This window comes from Emydura macquarii, unplaced genomic scaffold (assembly GCF_026122565.2).
Source record: "Emydura macquarii macquarii isolate MOO-44397 ecotype Brisbane River unplaced genomic scaffold, CSIRO-AGI_Emac_v2 contig_1253, whole genome shotgun sequence".
Taxonomy (NCBI): domain Eukaryota; kingdom Metazoa; phylum Chordata; order Testudines; family Chelidae; genus Emydura; species Emydura macquarii.
Genome location: NW_027131390.1, coordinates 66,968,351 through 66,990,663, shown reverse-complemented (window position 1 = coordinate 66,990,663; position 22,313 = coordinate 66,968,351). Strand labels below are relative to the sequence as shown.

At 40.3% G+C, this 22,313-nt stretch overlaps 1 long non-coding RNA gene across 1 annotated transcript in view; it reads right to left on the bottom strand.

The window, feature by feature from the left end:
• Positions 1–22,313, bottom strand: part of LOC137153578 (uncharacterized) — a 337,442-nt gene that overhangs the window by 153,444 nt on the left and 161,685 nt on the right. The window contains exon 3 of the long non-coding RNA XR_010919844.1: positions 19,283–19,392. This is a non-coding gene — a long non-coding RNA (uncharacterized lncRNA). The remainder of the gene's footprint in view (positions 1–19,282; positions 19,393–22,313) is intronic.

Here is a 22,313-nt window from a genome sequence, read left to right as displayed (position 1 = left end):
TAAAGCCTTATTTTAAAAAGTCTCTAGAAATATAATTAAATTGTCAACTGCTTTTTTAAAAGAAGAATCTTCCCTTTACTTCACCCCATCCCTAACATTTACATAATTAATTACGTATAACAGATATTGATCAGGGCTGATATTTGAGGTGAGGAAAAGTTGACTATGAAGCACTGTGATAGGGTATATTAGGTCCTGAGGCCTCTGCTGGAGGCCTTAGGGTCCTACCACACCCAGTCCCAGTAGAGGTGAGTCCTCCAGCCTGCCTAGTGTGGCTGCAAGGAAAACAACCAATCAGAGAGAGGCTGCAGCCAATCAGACGGTGGCAGGCCGAGCTAAAAGAAGCTGCAGGGCATGAGAAGAGGCAGTTGCTGCCTGGAGCTAGAGGAGCAAGTACAGTGCTCCTGGCTGGATGCGGGTGCTGCAGTACAGGGACAGAACAGCTGCTGACTGGGAGTAGTAGATGATTTATGGGGCTCAAGCCAGAAGAGCCCTGAGGTAAGGGTGAAGCTGAAGGGGCTGCGTGGGAAGCGGCCAGGGAACAGTAGTCACCGCAAACAGTTAAAAGGATGCAGTACGTGGCTGCTATTTATAAGGTCGCTGAGTCAGAAACCAGAGTAGTGAATGAGCCCAGATCCGCCACACTAGCTGCAGGTGAAGTGGCCCAGCTAAGGTTACCACCTGGCTGGTATTTGACCAGCCTGGCCAATTTTCTTTTTTAAATGGATTTGCCAGTTGCCAGAAAAATAATTTAATCTGCTGGATTTTCTTTATGTGGGCCTAAAGATTTGCATTATCATCACAATACACTGGGATAGCTAATGTTAAAGGTTTCTGTGTCCAGTTTAAGATGCTGCAGTGTTCCCACTTCAATCGTTAAGCAATAATAGATCAAAACTGTTGAAAATACAGCAGTTGTCTGCCCACCAACATGCAAACGCACCGCATGGTGTGAGAGAGAGGGTTTGAGTCATGCGAGAGTGAGGAGATGTGCAATGTTATCAATCTTATCTATATGTGTTCTCTCTCTAGATACTGTAAGTGGCTGCTGAAGGGGGGAATTATAGAATTGCCTTATGGTTGGGGATTTAGGGGGGGGCTTGCCTTGTGGGGTTGGGGGTGCCAGGGTTTTTGCATTTCAAAGGTGGTAGCCCTGGGCTGAGTGACCCGAGAAAGGATTTTACATAGGCCCAGGAAAGGGGCTGAAGACCCCAAAGTGGTCAGTATATATTGAATGCTAATACCCCGGAGAGGGCATGAACTGAACTGAAACAGCAACTTAGCTGGAGAGCTGGCATCAGTTGAGACTTGCTATAGAGTGAAGAGATTCCAGGAAGGAAGGCCTGGGGGCACTGCTCTACTCCAGAACAGAGACTATTTGAGAATTAGTCCAGGGAGGGCTGCAGAAGACCAACCCGTATACTGGGATAGGCCCTGCTGGACTGTTTACCCTGGAAGGGGTCTATTTTGTTTCACACATGGACTGAGTGCGACTTGGCCGGAGGACTGAGTCACTGAAAACCCATCTGAAAAAGAGAAGCTGCCCTCAGAGAGCACCAAAAAAGCAGAGTGCAGATGCAGACACCCCCCTCCTAGGAAGTGCTCACATGAGGTGAGTTGACTGCATTCACATTTGACAAAATGTCATTGGTAATTTAGCAGAGTGTTATGTTGCATCACATTCTGCAAAGAACCCAGGATTCATTCCCTTGTGGACTTGTTTTGTCTTTCGAGCAATACAGCTGATCAATAAAAATAAAATTAAGTTATTTTTTAAAATGAAAATAAAAAGCTCCAATAGCTATGTTCATTAAATGTGGACTGGTGAAGGAACAGGACAACTTTCACTCAGATATCACTAGGCTAAACACAGAACCGTTGGTATTGGAGATACATGCGCAGCTTCCCTAATGAAAGTCATCAAGTTTAATTACAGATCTGATAATCATCCCAAGACAAACCAAGTAAACATGGGACTAGTGCACAGGTAACCCACATTCTTCCCATGGATTTGCAATTTTGAGTTAAAAAACAATAGCTTTCCTTGACTTTTGCTTTCCAAGCCACAGAAGGTGTGAACTCATGCAAAATAAAACAATTTATTTTGGCAAGTGAAACTGACAAGTGTTGCATTGCTCCAGCTATCATCTGACTGCTCCACAGTGACCTATTTGAAATGAGTTAGTTGTCTCAATCCAGCTTTTCTGGGACGTGTAGCCACATCTGATCCAAATGCTAAAGATGAAAACTGGCCTCCTATCTCAATTGCCTTGTAAACTCCACCAAATCATAAAATAAATGACTAAATTTCTCACTAATGTGCTCAGTTCCTCCTTTAGCACCCCTCAGGCTGATCAGTTAATGCACCCAGGATTTGTAAGTGCCGATCAGATCAGAAGTTTGTGCTAAAAAAAAGGCCATACAACATACTGATTTTTTATTTAAAGAAGAAAGTTGAAAAAAAAAATACTGAGAATCATTTCCTTGTGAGTCATATCTAATATGAGATTCAGGTTCCCTTACGGAAACGTTCTGTAGAATTTAATAAAGGATGATGACCTTTCTAAAAGATTTTTAACCCAGCATACTGAACAAAGATACAGCAAAGATACAAGTTGGTTTAAAAATTCTGTACCATCACAGGGTTGCTTGCCCCTTTAAGGGGAATCTGGATCCAGACTACTTAGGACCATGACAAACTAATTTAAGGGATTGATTCTATTTAGGCAGTTAATTAAATAATAAGCAGCTAGGATTGATAAAAGGCCATTAAAGCCCAATCATATACAAATAAGCTATCCTAAGGAAGGGGAACTCCCAGACCCCAAGGAGGAGGAGGACTGTGCAACCCATTTAGCCCAAGGGGAGAGACTTTCATTTCAAGTTTATTTGGATTTAATGAAGTAGAACCCCAGCAAGAGAATTTTCTCTTATATCCTTTTGGATTGTGTGTGAAGGTCTTAAGGGGACCTGAAAGAAGGCAAATTGAGGCAGGTGTGCCTGCAGCACCACACTAGGTCAGCAGGGCAAGGTGTGGTGTACAGGGCAGACACCCTGTGACATAACATTATAGAAAGCATGCCACTCTATTACATTCTATAGGTTCTTAGAATAATTTCTATAGAGCCCTATTGGTTTTATCTTTATTACATTTTCCATTAAGATTGTCCTAGACAAATTACCTTAAGATACTCCAAGCCTGGGTGCAACAGCAGTAGTTGCTGCTTGCAAAGTTTTAGACTCTGCTCTGGCAAATGTGAGCTGGGAAAGGGAAGCTGAAAGGAAAAATACAGCTGGGATGGCTGCCAGGTTTATTACTCCCTGATCACTTTGTGGAAGAGAAACCACACTATTACTTTTAATAGTCATTGCTGCTATTTCACATCCAATCACTGCTCTAATTGATAGCAGAAATGAAACACTGAACTGCCGAGTTTTGAAGGCAATGGTTTTTGGTTTGCTGGTGTACTCAGAAGGATGGGAAGGGAATTCCTGAACCCAGTTCACTAAAAGGCCAGATGAATAAGAGGTAACTTTAGCAAGACCTTCGCTTGCTATGATTTCTATCTTGAGGGCTATGCTAGTCTGAAGTGCTATCAAGCCCACATCACCCACTGGTGTGTTACTTGGGGAGAGCCACAAACTTAGGAACCATTTGTTAACCATCATCCTGAATGACAAACAACACTGAGAACCTGAAAAGGAAGAAGCATCATTTCTTTTCCTGCTAATTTTATAAAAAAAATGGTAGAAAATGGAGGAAAAATACATTTGGTCATAGAAAAGGATAAACCTGACAAGGGAAGAGAAAGTGGATGTATGCAACTAGAAATTTCTCTATCATATCAGTCACCTAACCTTTTGACTTCTAAATCCTTCCAAGCGTCTTTTAGTGCTGCCGTGTATCATATTATTTGTTGGTCATTGAGATGAAGAAAACCGTGAAGAAATCTCTCTCTCTCTCTCTCTCTCTCTCACACACACACACACACACACACACACACACACACAGAGAGAGAGAGAGAGAGAGAGAGAGAGAGAGAGAGAGAGAGAGAGAGAGAGAGAACACATCCATTGTCTCTCCACAGCACTTCTCAATGTAACAGGACAAACAGTTAGAACTGCATTTGGCTCTGTTGGGAACTCAGGTGAATGAGCCCATCAAGTTCATGAGCTTTCTGCCATGCATTTGATAAGCCTGCTTTTCATTACAGGCCAGCACATGCCTTTTCATCTCATGATACAAAGTGAACCTGGAGGAAATGTTTAAATTCTTGCCCCTAAGAAATGGCACAGTCTAATCAATATAGATTTAAACACCAACTCAAACCACCAGCACCAAGCCTCTAGGAAATTCACTTATGAACATGGCATTTCTGGCTGGGTTTTCATTGTGCTTAACTACATAAAGACAGCAGGTGCTGTGACAGGTGAAAAGTATCTTCTATCTTGCTGTGGTTTTGTGAGGGTGGCTATTGAATCGTGGCCCTACAAGTAAAAAACCGGAATGATAACTCTTCCCTGCAGTCACCAAGTCCTACTTATGAGGAACCTTGCACAAAGGAGTCTCCAATGGCTGAATTTCCCTCCCACATGCTGGATCCCCAGTGCCTGCCCTTTCACATACCACATTCCCACTCTGCTACCAAATGATCTGTCCCATTTGCAAGTCATAGAATATAAATTGTGGGTGACTGTGTTGCTGGATCAGGGTGACATTCACTGTTCTGAGGTGCAACTGGATAAGGACACTTTTGCCTGTGTCCAGGATGCATTCCTTTCCTGAAACTTTTCTTCTGCATTTAACATGAATAGTCATGTCACAACTGATGAGAGGAGTTGCTCTGTCACCTTTCTGAACACTTTCTCATTTTCTGAGTTCCTCCTCAAACACAGTGATCATCTTGTAGGCTCAGCATGGCTTCCTTCTGTGTGCTGAGGTCTCAAAGCAGTGTAGGCAAGCTCTGGTCTTTGGCAACAAATGGGCAGAATGGTGGCAGGGTGCCATATCCTCAAGTGACAGGAGCTCTCTTTCTGGGTGAATAGACAGATTTTCTTTTAAGTTCTATCTGCTCCCATTCTTAACTTTCAAAATTCCACAGATTTTAGAGCAGCCAGTAACGAGCACTCCCCTTTCACACCATGTACTGCCCTCTCCCTTTTGAAAATCCCACTGTAAATGTGTTTGCCAGTCCATAGCCTCAATGTTTGCAGGAATCTTTTACCAAGAAGTCACAAAGAAAAATTTACTCTGTAGTCTGCCTTCCACCTGTTTTGCTAAACCACTGTAGGAATGCTAAGTAACAATATCTACCGGTCCCCCATAAGGCATGGCATCATGATCTTGGGAAATTTCAATACCATTGTTTTATTTGATTTTTATATCCATCTTGTCAGGCTTCCACAACACAGAATGCAACTATGAATTAGCATTAAGTTCAGAGTTGTTCTAACCTCTAGAGTGCTTTTTTCATAGCATGCGACATGAACTAATAATTTACAGCCCTGAGACTCCCCAGCTCCTGGGTGTGCATCTGCCTGGAGATCCCACTAGAGATGGCCTGACAGATAGACTGCTCTGTATGCTGACTGTGCTCAATGAACCCATCAGCCGTCACGGCTGAGGTGTTATAATTCAACTTGGCTGCCAAGCATCATTATTAGAACAATACCAAGAATAAAGCTGTTTTGCTCAACTCATAGGAGACCAGAGATTCCCAAATTCATCTCAAAGCAGATGCTAAAACACCTGTAATCATTGCCTAGCTTACTAATAGCAGACTAGTAGTGCTTGTCAATGAGGCCAAAGAAGTGCTTACTTTGGTAAAAATATATAAACACATATGGCAGCATGCATTTTCCGCGTATAAAAGCTCCCAGTCCAGCCCAATATGAGTACTATTATGTTGATTAATATGTGGGAACAATACCTTAAAGGGTAATTGCCCTTCAATGGATAGGAATCACTGAGGGTGATGGCACTCCACTGCTAAATCTCAAGTTAACAAAAGAAAATGGATTTGTCAAGATAGTCAACATTTTACATACAAGGCTACCCTTACAATATTTTGGTTTTCCTCTGCTAAGCTAAAGCTTTGTCTATACTACAAGCTAGGGGTGTGATTCCCCTGCTCATGTACACATACTCACACTCGTTCTTTTTGAGCTAGCATCAGTAGAAATAGCAGTGTAGCCACAGTAGCACTAGTAGCAATAGTGGAGACTGTTAGAAATAACTAAACAGGTTGTCCCTGGGGCAGATTGGGGAGATGGAACCCTTTATTGCCTGCTCGTTCCACCTCGACGCCGCGAGTGAGCAATGGGGGGTTACTTTACAATTCTTTTATCCATAACAGTATGCAAATGTATACATTTTCAGCGACTCCCCATAGATCCTTATTTGGTTACACTGACACCTATAAAATGAATGTTAACAACTACATAATGAATACAATTATACCCGCCACTGTTTGTTGTTTACAGGATTACCATACAGAGGGCAGGCACATCACCTTAAAACCTATTAATTTTACACTAACATTCTTTGAAGTAAAGGTATGCCAGGGGGGAAGGAAGATAATGCTTTCTTCCCACCCAAGGCCTTGAGCAGAAGGGGAATAGTTATTTTGTTAGCTTCATCCCCTGCGCAGATGCCAGAAAGGGCGGAAAAGAAGAGAGATAACAGACTAACTAGAATTCACACCAATTAACAGAAACAAGGTTTGCCTCTGCCATGACCCCATTCCCTGCAACTTAGGCCTGACCATTTGTCCAGTTTTTAACTCTTTACTCTCCTACAGAGACATGACTGAGCTATGCAGAATACAAACCTGCCTGAAACCCATGGCTATATACTTAGTCCAGCACAACAATGCCTCCACTGCCACTACCTGGGCTAATGCAGTTACTCGTGCTCTTTATACTCAAGCCAGCTCACTGAGAGCTAGCTTGAGTATGTATACATGAGCAGGGGAATCACACTTCTAGCTAGTGCAGACACATTCATACAGGCTGAAGATAACATGTTTTATGAGTTTTTTAAATATGGTGGTGGTTTCATTCCTCACAACCAGACAGTTAGATTTTTAATCTATTTATCTGTTTACATGGCCTGCATAACCATACCCAAGATAGAAATAACCATGGAGGTGATATCCATATGAAGCACTTGCACATGACTATGATTTATAGAAAGTAGGGGGAAAATAAGCCCTGCAACCTCATTTTAGAGAAAGAGAAAACTTTTTGTTGGATATATTCCACCATCCTTACTCTGGTTGATGAATACTGTACTCTGTCCACTTCAGTGGGACTGCTTGCCAAGAAACTATGAGTTATCACAAGTAAGGGTAGGAAAATTTGGCCCTGAATCATCAAGAACCAAATTCTGATCACCTCTCTCACAATAAGTTGCCTATTTCTCTACAAACAGATGAATCCAAGACCATAGGACTGGTTGTGGAGTAAGATATTATTCAATGTATGGGGATCAGAATGTGACTGTATGTTTTATACATAAGTTAGCTGATGATAAAGTAGAAAATAAATCATTTTATTTGTAAAGCAAACCCTTGCCAGGGCATTTAGGGCACTATACAACACAATACAAACAAATTACTAACTGATGTGAACGTAGTATAAAAACACCCTCTTAATATTCACACACAAAGCCAACAAAGGCTGGGGATGGGGATCTTATAAATAAAAGTGGGGAAGAAAAGGGATGAAAGGGAAAAGTAAATAATATGGGAGCCAATGGTGGGAGAGAAGGAGAGAGAAAAAGAGATAGTTTGAAATGTTTTTTAAAAGTGGAGAGAGGTGAACCAAGACAGAGGTCAGAAGGGAGATGAGTTTCAAACCCCAGTGCCCATCACAGCAAAGATGAATGGTGAAATCCTGGCTCCATTGAAATCAAGGGCAAAACTTCCATCAACTTCAACAAAGGCCAGCATTTCACTGGAGATCTTCTGATTTTGAGACATGAAGGTTGGAGATGTGCAAGCACAGATAGCCAGAGGTACAAGGAATTCTTGATTATAGACATGACACATTACAAGCTTTAAAACCTGTAGTGCCAACTTACAATTATAGTGGTGTTCAAATTTACTCCACTTTATAGGTAGCTGATTACATGAATGCAGGGAGTGCATAATATGCTCAGAATTGTTCAAACCAGAGAATATTTGCCTACGTTCTTGAACATATAACCAATGGAACAGCTGGAAGCCCCACTAACAGAGAATTACAATAAACAAGTTTGTGATCTCCAAAGCATGTCTCGCTGTAATGAAATAGTCATGGGATAAATAAGTGGATAGCCTGAAAAGATTTTGCAACTAGAAAAGTCACCCATGTACCATGTCCAAAACATGGGAGTTTTCCATGAAAAGAGTATATTCAAAATGCTTTCCTCTTATTAAAAACATTCAGAAAATGTATTTTAAAATTGTCAGCATTTGATGAATTTGGACGATACCATGCCTGCCTGTGCCAAAACTTTTCACTGATTTCTGGTCACTGGTATTTTACCGACGAATGTCAGTAACTAGTGATGGAAAAAACAGCATGCATCTTTGGCCAAGCCTAGGGAGGATATTTCTATCATATTTGATTAAATAGATGCTTTTGTCCCACCTGCAAGCAGGAAGTTCTGGAAATCTCATGCGAGAGCTTCTTTCAGCTATTTTTTCCAGCCCAGTTGTGCATATCAAAGAGGTTGGGAAAAATGGGTTATGGATCATCTACATGCTTTATCCACAGTATGGCTGGGGTCCTGCAAGGATTCATCTTGGTCTCATACGTGTTGACTTCAATGGGGCACCATGTCAGCACAGAAGGACTCCATTTGCAGAGCTTCTTGTAGGACAGGTGCCTTGAACTTCCAGTCCTCTTCAGGTTTGCCACTTGTGGCTGTAGCATTAGCCACATGCCCCATAAACAATGGTAGGGTATGTTGGACTTGCACTTCACACTGCTAAATGTGCTTTATACATTCAGATTGTACCCCTTGTAACAGAAGAGTCTATTACATTTGTTTCTGAAGACAGGAGAGCACTTTCTAAACCTTAGGGCCAAACTTATTATATTATTAATTATTATACCTTTCCTCTGGTAAAACTCCTGTTGATTTCAGGAGGAATTTTACTTGAGTGAGGTTTATAGAAATTAGATATGGTTTACATAAGAATTATAAATCCAACAAAGGAATGGCATTCAGAACTGTATACAAAACATTACATATTTTGGGCCAAATTTATCTCAGATTTATGTGGCTTCCACCAGCATGCACCATGGTGAAAACACCATAGCTGTGTGCTTTTTGTGACGTCTCTTTTGCTGGAGGTATTGAGGGGAACTAATGTTGCCGCCAAAATAGTGGCACTTCTCAGGAATGGGATGAGACAACAGCAGCCAGAAATCAGCTGGCTCAGCATATCCCTGCAGGAATCATTTTTGGTTGGTTTCCTTTGCAGCTCAGGCCCTCATCTAAATGTGCTTCCCCCCAGCAGATAACCTGAAGAAGAGGTGAGGTTAGCAACAATTCTGCCTGCTCTCCCTGTGGATAACTGATCTCTGTGGCACAGGGGAAGAGCCTAGCATAGGGAACTGTCAATTACACAAAGAAACACACAAAGAAAAAAAGGACAATCAGAAGTTCTTTTAGGTGCATAGTGACTAAGTAACACATTAGGCATTTCACTGGCAGTTAATGAGCAGCTGGGTTAAGAGCCTTGAGTTCTCATGTGCTCCAACTAGTCATTAACTGCCAGGAAAAGCTTTTCCCTTTCCCCATATTGGTTATTATTTTTAAATAATGTATATAAAGAACGCAACAATTATTATTTTTAAATTACCTAATGATTACATATATTAATCATGAAGTCTCTGTTATTACTGCCTCTACTATTATTAGTGGTACATCTAGAATTGGTGAGGGAATAGCAAGAGAAAGAAGCAGGATTAAACATTGAAACCCAAAGATGCAGTAGAATAAGCATTCTGAGTAAAATATATTACACTGCCTGACAAAATGTAATAAGAAAAGGAAATTTCATTTTAAACATGTGTATCGCTAACACCTGTGATGAGTTGGAGAGAGCGTGGGAGAGCGTGCACACAGACTGTTACCTCCAGCCCCCTTTTTCATCCAAATCTGGTAAAGTCAATATTTTTTAACTCTACTACACAGAAACTGCAGTACCCACTAAACAGTTAGTTGTCCTCTTATGCTTATATTTTTCTTCTATAATTGGTTCCCTATCTGTGACTTGAGAAGTTAGTGCTATGTTGTTCTGGTAAAAGAATATCTTTTTCTCTAAGGAATTAAAGGTACTGCTATATAGAAAAATGTCACTGTTGAGCCATCTCAGCTGCTCTTTTAACTCAACAACAGAATACTCATCTGGGAACAGCAGAGGACTTTTAAATCAGGGAAGTTTACATCTGTCCATTAGTGCCAACTTCCCTCCAGCTGTGAGGTGCTCATCCACTACGATCCAATTCATTTCAAATGAGTCCCAGCTGTCATGGAATCTGTCCTCTCATTTGATGTGCCGCAAAGCTACTGTAGCCCATCTTCAAAGGGACTCATTTCATTCACAGCAGATACTAGCAGGGTGTTTTTGCAGGGTAATGAGGAGACATCAATTTCTTTCTGGCCCCCTCCTGCAAGGCCGATTCTTCTGCTCCATTAACATGGTAGAATAGGATGACAGACTGGCATCAAAGTCACAGTGAATCAAAACTGAGACTTCATCATCATTTTACAGTTCCTGGCAGAGTGGCCATTGCCTTCTATACTTGTCTTCAAAGTTCTAGAGATGGTTAAGCAAGTTGTAAAAGAAATACTTAATGCAGATTTACCCAGACAGAGAATCATTTCCAGTATTCTGTTGAAGCCACTCACTGTAAATAAATGCACAAGAAAAAGCTTATGATATTTTAGATAAGGAAATGATTGCATGGGTAGCGAATTAGCAAAGGAACTAGAGGAGTATACAGAGAATTGTGTGAATATTTTATAAAAGCTGCAATAGCAACTGTTTTACTAAAGGTTAAATAACAAATTCCATTATAACTCTCCTCTGTCAGTGGCTCACATCCTTCTCAATTTTATATTTTTTAAGCTGAATCTTTTTATGTCCCAAATTATCTCCTTCCTTCTAAAAACCTACAGGAGAGGACATCTCAGAATTTCCTCTCATGAATTTCCTTTCTATTGTTTCTTCAAAGGGAATGGGGGGGGGGGGGGGCAGGATTTTCCCTACTGCAGGCCCCACCCCTAAGCCTGGTGGATTTCCAGGGTACCTTTGGAAGTTCAGACCATCTGTATGGAGACCTCATGCCTTTGCACCAGCTTGGGCTCCTGGCCGCTTCCCTGGTTCCTGCCATCACAACACCAAAGGATTGGAAGATGTAAATGTCCATCCTACTAGGTCTATTCACTTCTCCCTCCAGGATTCTCAGTCTCCATTCCATCCCATTGTGAATATGTCACTGTTTGAATCTGGGCAATGGGGGTGATGCCACAGAGATGGCAGATCACCTTTTCCATCAGATGTATGTACGTGAGGCAGAATGCACACAGAGATGAATGCCTCTTTGCATGAACTTTCCAATTAGACCCGTGCTTGGTCTGTCCTCAATGACTTTTTTTTTTATTTAAAGTTTCACCAAATCCATTCAGATGTTTTTGAATTCTTCATGTGTAAAATAAAACGTACACTTGTCCCATTTGTTCCCATCAGAAATCTTGTGCATGTATAACTCAACAATGGTGGAATGGGGTTTTTTTTACATGGCTTGTTTTACAGTTCATGGAGATCTGAGAAATTGTTTCAACAGTTATGAAGTTCTGAGTACTGAGTTTTGATCTTTTTTTTTTTTGCAAATATGTGAGAGAATTTTCTGGTAGGTTTCCTTGTTCAATCTACAGTTTGCAATGGTACGGACACACATGCAGAGCATTCTTTGCTCTTTGCATTTTTTGAGCAATCTAAAAGAGGCTTCAAAAGTTGCAGGTGCAGCAAAACACTTCAATTTAATAAAAATCAAGAGTTTTACTGTTCCACATACTTTTAGGAAGTCTGGGACACTGAAATCCCAGGAAAAGAATGCAGTGTCCCCTAAATACATGAGAAAAGGTCTGACAGGCCAGCACTCCAGAGTTCTAATCCCATTTACTAGTCTTAACAATATTCAACACTTGACCACCCTTATTTAATTAGAGCTAATACCACTTCTTCCAGGTAGGGAAATACAATTGCCCTCAGTATGCCAAAGGAAAAACTGAAGCTTAGAGGGGTTAGGTGATTTATCTAAGGTCACACAGCAAATCCGTGTCAGCACCCTAACTAAAAAATTCAGAACTGACTACTAACTCTGAGCCTAACCCACTTATTTGATCATGGGGCTATTGTAGTACCACATGAAATACACTCAGGCGTGCACACACACTTACAACAAAGGGGGGTTAACACTCTTTCGGTAGTCAAGTTCCCGTAGTCTCTTCCATTCTAATATCTCATGCAGTAGACTAACTAGCAGAAGTGCTAGGATTCTCAAATTTCAGTACGATGACCTTGAAAACAAGGTGATCTTTCTATTTTGCCCACATTTCAAAAGAGACCACTAATTTTACATGTCCCCTACATGTCTCAGACTGGACACCCAGAAAGGCAGACACCTAAAATTAATGGACATTTTTGAAAATTCTATTTTTAATATTCCTGGGTCTGCTTTGACATCTGTAAGGTGGAACTAATAATCCCTTCTTGCCAACCACACCTTACCTCTGAAATGTCTTTACAGAGCACCTTACTGTGGGACATCTCAAAATGCTTTCCATGAAGCTGGTATTGTTATCCTCACCTTACAGGAAAACTATTTTTATTTGATAGAAAAGGAAATAATACTTTGCATTTAATTATAGCATAGCCCTTTTCATCGGGAAATTTCAAAGTGCTCTCCAAATCTTAATGAATTAAAGCTTACAATGGGCTCAATCCTGCAAAGTGCTGAACACTGTAGCTCAAGCCTGTGAAACACTTTAGCACATGTTTAACCTTAAACATGTGAATAGCCTCATTGACATTAATGGGACTACTCATGTGCTTAACTTTTAAACACATGCTTAAGTGTTTCAAAGAATTTGCCCAGAATGCTCATCACCTTCCAGGATTAAGCTGAGTACCCTCTGAGGTAGTTAAGTATTATTACTGCCCTTCTTCAGACAGACAAACAGAGAAACTCGCTCAAAATCACATTCTAATTCTGCGGCACAGCTGGGAATAGAATTGCTAGGACTCCCTACTCCATGCCTTACCACCACCGCCCTCAGCTTTCCAACTACTACTGAGTCCTGTACTTTGAAAAATGCAACACCTACCACTTAGATTGACTCAGAGCTCAAGTACTTCACAGACACTCTACCAGCACAAATATGGAGCTGACCTTAAAAAAACAAACAAACAAAAAACATGTGGCACCTTACTGACTTTAAATAATTTGAATCCAAGTTTTTTTTTAAATCTGGCCTGTTTTTTAGATTTCTTTGAGACTTAAAATCAGGCAAAGTCTGAAGACTGCATATATTCATCCATAATTTATTTTGGACCTAACTCTGCCGAGAGCGGTGTCTGAGACCTGGTCTACACTCGTTGCAAAATTCGGCGGCAACTGATGGGAGATGCACTAGCTAAGTGGAGTAGCTTGAATATCTCCCGTTGATTTCCTAAATTCTAATTAGCATGGCATCCCCACTATTCTGCAGCGACGGGAAATGTCTTCCCATCGATGCAGCGTTAATCTTTTTGCAGGGGAAGGGTTTATTCAGTCAACTTCCTGATTGATTGAGCGGCAGTGGAGACCCACTCAACCGATCTGGCGGCGCCAACAGTGCCGCTGTCAGTGTGCGCATACCCTAAGGCACCATACCTGTGATGGTGCTTCTCATGCATGAGCCTTGCTTGGAACTGTGCTAAAAAGGCATAATTTATTCTTAAATAATAACAACTTTTTGTTTTCAAATGCATTTTCTAATGCATGGATTAGAAGACTTTAGATCTTCCTCATAGTCACCAAATGCCACAAGTCCACAGGAAGGCAAGAGGGAAGGAAGAACAAGTCAGTTTTCAACCCAAAATGTAGGCCAAATTTACTTTTCAGTACTTCAGAGTTTGTCCTACTCATGAAAAACATGTCATGGACTGTGAAATATTGTTTCCCCTGTGAAATCTGGTCTTTTGTGTGCTTTTACCCAATACTATACAGATTTAACGGGGGAGACCAGCATTTTTCAAACTGGGGCTCCTGGCCCAAAAGGGAGTTACTGGGGGGTACAAAGCTATTGTGGGGCGGGCGGGGGGGAGGGGGGTCACAGTATTGCCACCCTTACTTCTACACTGCCTTCAGAGCTCGGTGGCCAGAGAGCAGCTGCTGGTCGGGCACCCAGCTCTGAAGGTAGCACCTGACCAGCAGCAGCACAGAAGTAAGGAAGCAAATACCATGACCCTCTCCAACAATAGCCTTGCAACCCACCCATGACCCCCTTTTGAGTCAGGACCCCCCCCCTTCCAGTTACAAAACAGTGACATTTCAGATGTAAATACCTGAAACCATGACATTTACATTTTTTAAAATCTTATGACCATGAAATTGATTAAAATGGACCATGAATTTGGTAGGGCCCTACTCATGATAAATATAAACTGAATTATTTTCTTGTTTTTTTCACTGAGTATCAGTCAGTCAACAGAACGAATCCTGCTGTGATTGCAATTAAACATTAACAGCTCTCTGCTATCTATTTTACAAATTAACATACATTAAAAGAAAAAAAAGTACACCAAGACTGTCACTAATTATGAAAGACAATGATAATTTTTAATCCAAATTCCTTTGTCCAACAAATCTAGTGATATCTAGCCATCATTATTGTAAGTTATTTACAGCACAGCTGCTGAATCAGCAAGCTAAGCTTATAGGAAATGCTGTTGGTACAGAAAACAGCTCTATTATGTATTACTCCCTCCCTACATGTTTCATACTTATTTCATATTTCAAGTATAAAGATTTCCAAAGTGAATAATGTTGTCCACTGCTGTGGAACTGAATAATTTAAGGCAAAGTGTGCTGCAGGTTTGAATCAGACATGCAGTAGTGTCTGTAATCTACAATGTCATTGTCATATGGCATTTTCCTAAGAAAAATATGATTAAAAGCCCATTCTTGTGTGAATAATTTCCCTTGTTTTTTAATGACTGATTCACATTGACATCATAGTGTTTCTTCATCAATTTGCATTGCCATTTTGATTCACTTCATTTTGACATCATAATGTTGTCCCAATAGACTTCCCAAATGCAGCCCTGTGAATTTCTAAGTAAATGCAGAATTATCAAAAATAATATGCAACACATGAAAAAAGTAATTACTCATGCTTTTGTTAATTATCACTTCTCATACATATAATCTCATCTACAAAATTAAAAAATGCCTGAGCAAACTAAGTTATTTCCAGCAACACAAACACTAAGAACAGGCAGGTGTCTTCTAATCCCATCTAGTATTCCTTGCCCACTGCTTACCTTCCACTGTCTAGTGCTAGTTTTCTTCTTGTCAACAATAATATCGTTTTCTTTTTGTAAACAATGTGTGCTTAAGATTTCTAATTCTAAATACATAAAATATTAAATGGGAGGCTTTCCAGTTTCTTCAGCTGGCTATGGATATGACACAATGTGCATACATGTGAAAACTTACGTGCTCATAGTTTAAAAGCAGAAAATTATTCAGGACAGTGAGGAGGGGACAAATGTGGGAAGGACATTGGTCTGGGGGGTACAAAGGGACTTTCCAAGAGGTCTATAGGAAGGCCAGGAAAGTATCACCTCATATATACCTTAAGAAGATGTATTGGAAAGGAGTTCTCCCAAAGGTCTTACAAAGTTTACAGAAGAGCAACTCCCTTCCTGCAGATTAAGGAAGTCCAGAAGACAAACACTGGGAATGGGTCCCTTGTGACAGCTCAACCACTGAATTATTCAATCAAGAGATTAGCTGAGTTGCAGGGCAGTCCTTTTCATAAGGTGTGTTTTCACTGTCAATTTATCCTGCAAAACTCCACGTAGAACCCATTCTCCAACAAAAGTAATTGATTCAAAAGCGTTTGCAAAGACTAAAAGTTTTGCAAATTTTTGCATGATTGATAATTCATCCAAAAATTCATACCAGAAATCATTCTCTGATATGTTCCTGGATGTACAAAGAGTCACTATTTAAGATGATAACAGCAGGACTGAGCAGAACCCAGCAGAGGAAATTTTGGGGTCACTGGTAAAGAAGGATAAGAGAACTGACTTGCTTGCTCTTAGTAGGATTGGGGTGAGTTAGCTTAACAGTTGGACCTTAAGTACACTAGAATCAGACAGCAGTCATCCCCTAAAATCCACATCCACATCCTGCTCCCATCTCAAACCCAGCCCCAGCCTCGTGTTGGGACCCTTCACAGTGGGTATGCAGCAGCTCTGTCTCCACAGCCCCAGTGCAGGACTTTACTGGTGTGGAGGGCTTTACATGGGTTAATTACAACCTAGTTTTGGAAATATTCTCTGCCTGTTTTCACATACTGTAATCCTGTTATGTCAAACAATTAGTCTGTTTTCAACTTTTTATTTCCCCCCACATGAGACACATGGTCATTTGCTGAGCATCACAAGACAATAAATGATGAAGGCTGAAGGTTTTTTGTTGTTACTATTTTGTTATACACAATAAGTCAGTAAGGGATTTAGAGAACATTCAGGAAATAAATATAGAGAAATTCATTCTGCCAGACTTTTTGATCAAATTGTTATTACCATTTAACTTTACAGTACATTGTAAAATATATTTTCTTCCTAGTAGCAATACATTTTAATGGTATTTTTATGGTTATTTTTATAAATGCATAAAAATTATGCCATTTAACTAAAGATACCAATAAATAAAATAATTTCTTAGTGAGCAGAAAAATTAACCAAATATTAGAGAGATTGTAAAATGACTGAAACTCATCCACCACTTAACTTACAAAATAAAAAAAATATATTGGTTGCACTCCCCCTGTTACCAGTTTACCACATTGCTGTGAAGGCATCCAGACATATGTGCTTCATTTCCCTGCATCCCAGTAGGCTACAGCACTGTTTCCTGCTTTGGCCTCTCTGACACATTTCCTGGGCATCACCTGGATGTTACCCTTTCATGGAAATAGGGTCCTTGAAACCCACCTACCTTAAGCCCCCAGGACAAGATACCCCAGTAGCTTCAACACTGCAGCCTCCAGAACTCCACCCAAATATGTAGCCTTTCTTTTCCTCTTCAAGAGGCCACATGGTAGGTGTAGCACATAACAAGAATGAAATTTTCGGACAAATAGTTTGTTTGACCAAAACAAATATAGTTTCTGTCAATCTTAAACTATCTGAGAATTTGTTTTGACCAATTATTGTCATTATTTTAAACTTAGCTACCATTCACAAAATGGGTAGATGAGGAAGCAGACAACCTCCCTCATAACTTTTAGCCTGTGGCACAGGCACTCACCCGGGATATAAGGGTCTCTAGATCAATTCCCTCTTCTGCCTGATGTGGAGAAGAGATTTGAACTTGGGTCATTGGACTGTAAGAGAGTGCCTTGAGCACTGGGCTGTAGGGTATTCTGGGGTGGGTGTCTCTCAATCTCTTTCAGTGAAGCCTCTGTGCTGTATATTAATAATTAAATATGCATTGAGGAACTTGACCTTGGGTCTCCCACATCCTAAGTGAGTGCCCTAACCACTTGGTTATAGAGCCATTCTCTCTCACTCTCTTTGTCTAGTCCAATGACTATTCATCATTATTCATAGTGGCATAATAGCAACACACAGATGCTTTGCACAGAAGTCTAACACATTATTGCTCTTTACTTAATCAAATTTGAAATACCCAGATCTATACAAAAATAATAAACCCTACACGCACTTCCTGCAGTTTTCACAACATACCAGAGCATTCTCTGGGCTGGGGTAAGGGTCCTTTGTGGGATCCAGGGTCTGTCCTCCTGCAATGGCATTACTTGAGTTATGAGATACAGAGCCTCTCTCCCCCTAGGTCAGCTTGATTCCTGATTTCGACTAATCCGTTCCCTTCTTTCCTCCGGCCCAAACTTCCTGACTGTCTCCTTGTGAGTCTTCTCCTGAGAGTCCTTTTATAACCTTTTGCTTTGGTCACCTGTTTCTTTTTTGATGCTTTGGTATCTATCCACTGCTTTCCATTTCCCCCTTCCCTTAAGAGAGGAGGAGGCAGTATCTTCTCCCAGTTCAAGCAAACTCATTGACCCAAGATACTTTATCTTGGATAAATGGTCATTGAGTTCTAATAACCCACTATTAGTCTCTTCTCTGGCAGAAATGTGACACAACCTGCCAATTCATGGTGGATATATATATATATATATATAGACAGAGGGGCATTTATGACACAACACTTTTCATAGTAACAACCTCATAAAAACAATCAGGATTCAGAAGTTGTACAAACAGATTCACAAAATCACCATGTCCACCATATTTGCACAGGAGGCCTGGGTGTCAGTTAATAATGTTCTTTTTTTCCTACAAAGCATTTGGTCTGATTTGTAGGGTTGACTTTGCACGTACAGGCTATATCAAGGATTCCATAGCTGGAACTATTCTGTTTTCTTTTTACTTTTACTTCTGCATATATCTGCAACCTCTGTATTATGCACAGTAATTTCCAGGAAAATGTTGACATTTGAAAGTAATAAACTACAGATAAATAAGCAAACCAATATTATCATGGTATTATTTAGTACAAGGAATGTGTGTATTGAGGTGATAATACTAATTGCTCTCACATGTTAAATGTCAATGTTATCATGGCAACCACTCTGTGTAATTCTGAACTTGGACAGTGTAATGTTAAAATGCTATAGTTTAGGCCTGATCCAGCTTTCATTGAAGACACTGGAAGTCTTCTGCTGACTTTAACAGGAACTGAATTGTGCACTTTAAGAGGTATTACAATGAGCTCAATGTACAAAATGGAGGAACCCGCAGAACCGACCCCTCCCTTTTCTTTTTTTTTCCCCTTAGTTCCATTTTCTCCTACATTCTAATTGCCCTTGTTCGTAAAGTCAAGATTTCACTATGACAAGACTGAAATAGAAAGCATCTGTCATTTCTACATAGACCATGACATTGTTCCAGTGCCAAACTATGCAGACCAGATTTTTACTAACCTTAGTCCAGTCCCAGTGAACTTCTATATCTCTAGTTGCTATTCATGAATCTATTATTCACTCTGGGTCACAAGGCAACAATAACTCTACAGAATCCAAATACATTCTGCCTGTTATAAAGAAAGAGAAAAGGATGCTTTTTTTAGGACATCAAAATGTACCACTTATCACATGGGATACAGCATGGTGATCAATAGGCAACATGAACAATATAAATAAAGACAAAAGAATAAATGGGATGTACCCTTTTGCATATCCTACGTTTTTGCATAAATCAACTCTCTGCCAGTCCTTTCTAATACTAGGGTGAAACCAGAAAAATATGCCTTTCTTTTTTGACTTGACAAAGGTAACTACAAACATCAATATTCACTGACCTAGAGGAAAAAATGGGTATCTCATGAATATGGGCAAAGCTGGGGTCAGTTTTGATTTTTCAGAGTCTGGTTAGTGGGCTCTTGAAAGAAAGTGGTTCAGATCTGAACCCTCAAAGTTCAAGGCTATCTCCCAATACTGTTTTGGTTCATCTCCAGTATTTCTGCTAGGGATGGAAAATCATTTTGTACATGACACAATGAAATAAATTGCTGCCTCTCTCTTGGAAAGAATATTTTATACACTAAAAAACCCACAACCAGGTAGCCAATTTTCATTTTCTCTTCCACTTTCTGGTTCACACCTGCAATCAAATTGTTCAGAAAAAGATATAAGAACAAAAGAAAAAAGAAGTTCACTAATGACTTATTAGAAGTCCTGTAGAATTTAATAGCTATGAAAACATTAGAGTCTTATAGAAATTGCTCTAAAATCCTAGGGCCACCTTTGTACTTCCCCATATCTGAAGGAAGTTGGAGGTCAATTTGCCCCTCTCCCCATGTAATTTAATGTTCTGATCTTCCTAGGGTAATTCTATCAGCACAGGAGTGCTAGAGTGCATTACACTCCATGCTTATCTCCTCACAACCCAGACACACCATGAGCACCATCCTGGGACTCCTTCATGCAAGGTGAATCCCTAGCTGCTTTCCAGCCCCCAGTTTTTAATAGAGAATTATAGAAGTTTCAAACCATTCTATAAATTTTGAGAGAATAATATGCCTGCCATGAAATTCTATAGTTTGTTTTAAAGAAACTCTAGAAAGGTCATTATCGTTCTCTATTAAATTCTACAGGACTTTAGTATTAGGGAACTTTGTGAAAGTTGGCTTTTGTGCACTATCCCCCCACCCACCCAATTTTCCACAGTCATGGGATTTAGAAACGTTGGATAATTCTGGTTAAGCATCCAGACCAAACAGAACCTCTGAATGTTTTGCCATTCATCCACCACTAATGACAACCAACTGTAGCTAGTAGCTATACTTAAAGGGAAAGGATGAGTTCCATTTTACATTTGAAAAGCAGTTAATCGATACACAAAATACTGTACCAAGAAGTGATGCTTCTTTTTAGAAGCATGTAAAAGTGGATAATTGCCCATATGTGGAGAGAGATAGCAGGCTGATGTCCTAATGAAAGTGTGAAGACAGCAAATCCCTATATATACCTTAATGAAGAATTTAGTTTCTTGTATAATTGAAAGCCACTGTGAAATAGTTCTTTAAGACACACCCTCATATCTGAGTTTTAATGAGACTGTTTCCTGTTAAAAGTCAATTTAACTTAAATTCCTTTTCCCAACTTTATCCTTTGCTAACTGAAAACACCCAAGAGTAAATACAGCCTCTAGATCTAATTCAACATTCTGAAATGATTAACTAAAATCTTTCTGAGCAAACATAATATTATTACATATTTTCTCAAGAAGACTGAAGGATTATTAAATGCTGCAAGGTTTTCTCCCTAGAGGAGCAGGATACACTGGGACATGTCCCTTCCTACATTAGTGGGATTTTTCAACATTTGCTTGCTCCGATGGATTATCAGAATGAGTACAATCATTTCAAGAGTCAGATCAGTTTAAGAGTTTGCAAAAATCACCAGAGCAAAAAGCAACTAAAAAAATTTCTTGTATTATGGAACATTGACAATATTCAGTGGCCTGTAATTGCTTTCCTCACTGAAACAATTTGATAATTGTTTTTGAAGCCCTGGTCTACATTACACAGTTAGGTTGACATAAGGCAGTTTATGTTGACCTAACTATGTCAGTGTACACACTAAAGACTTGCTCCTGCTGATGTACGTGCACTACTACACCGACATAACTCCACCCTCACAAGAGGCATAGAGCTCATGTTGGTGTAGTTAGGGCAATGCAGTGCCTGTGTAGACACTGCATGGCTTACATTGGCTGTCTTGTCAATTTCATGGCAAGAAAGCTGACTCCAAGCTCAGGTGCTGCCGGGTCGCCATTCCAAATTGGGCTGCCCTTCAGGCTCCCAGCTTCGGTTGCTACCTGGGCTCCTCACAGGGCATCTTGAATCCCCGCTCCCAGCACGGAGTCCAACTGCAGCGAGGCACCTGGCTGCCCCCTGGGCTCTCAGTTCCTTACCTGGAGCATGACAGGTGGACTCTGGGTGCGATTCAGTAAGTGAAGAGCTCCTGATGAGCGTGCATGCCACCGACAGAAGGAGGGTAGCGTGGACATCAGCCACCGCAGTAATTATGCAGTGGCTGTAAGTTGACCTAACCTAGGTCGATTTAAGATTGTAGCACAGGCATGCCCTTAGTGTAAGAGAAAAAACATGTTCTTACAGGCGAAAAACATTCCAGCCAAAAGTTCTTTGGGAAAAGTGTAGTATAAGTAGTACACATTCACCAGTGTTCATGTAGTTTTAGTATAATGAGCTGTGCCAATATTTAGTTTTAAAAAATAGTGAAGCAGCTCAGTTATTTAATATCAGTGCTGTATGAGAATAATTAAATCACCCCTCTTAAACTTGCAGTGTCCATATGTTCACATGTATTTTAGTACATCTTGCCTCTTGTTCTGAAATAAAATCTCATTTCCCTAGGGGAACACCAACTTGCCAGGTATTTAAAGAAATACCATTCTTCTTATAATAAACCTGCTAACTTTCTGTGAAAT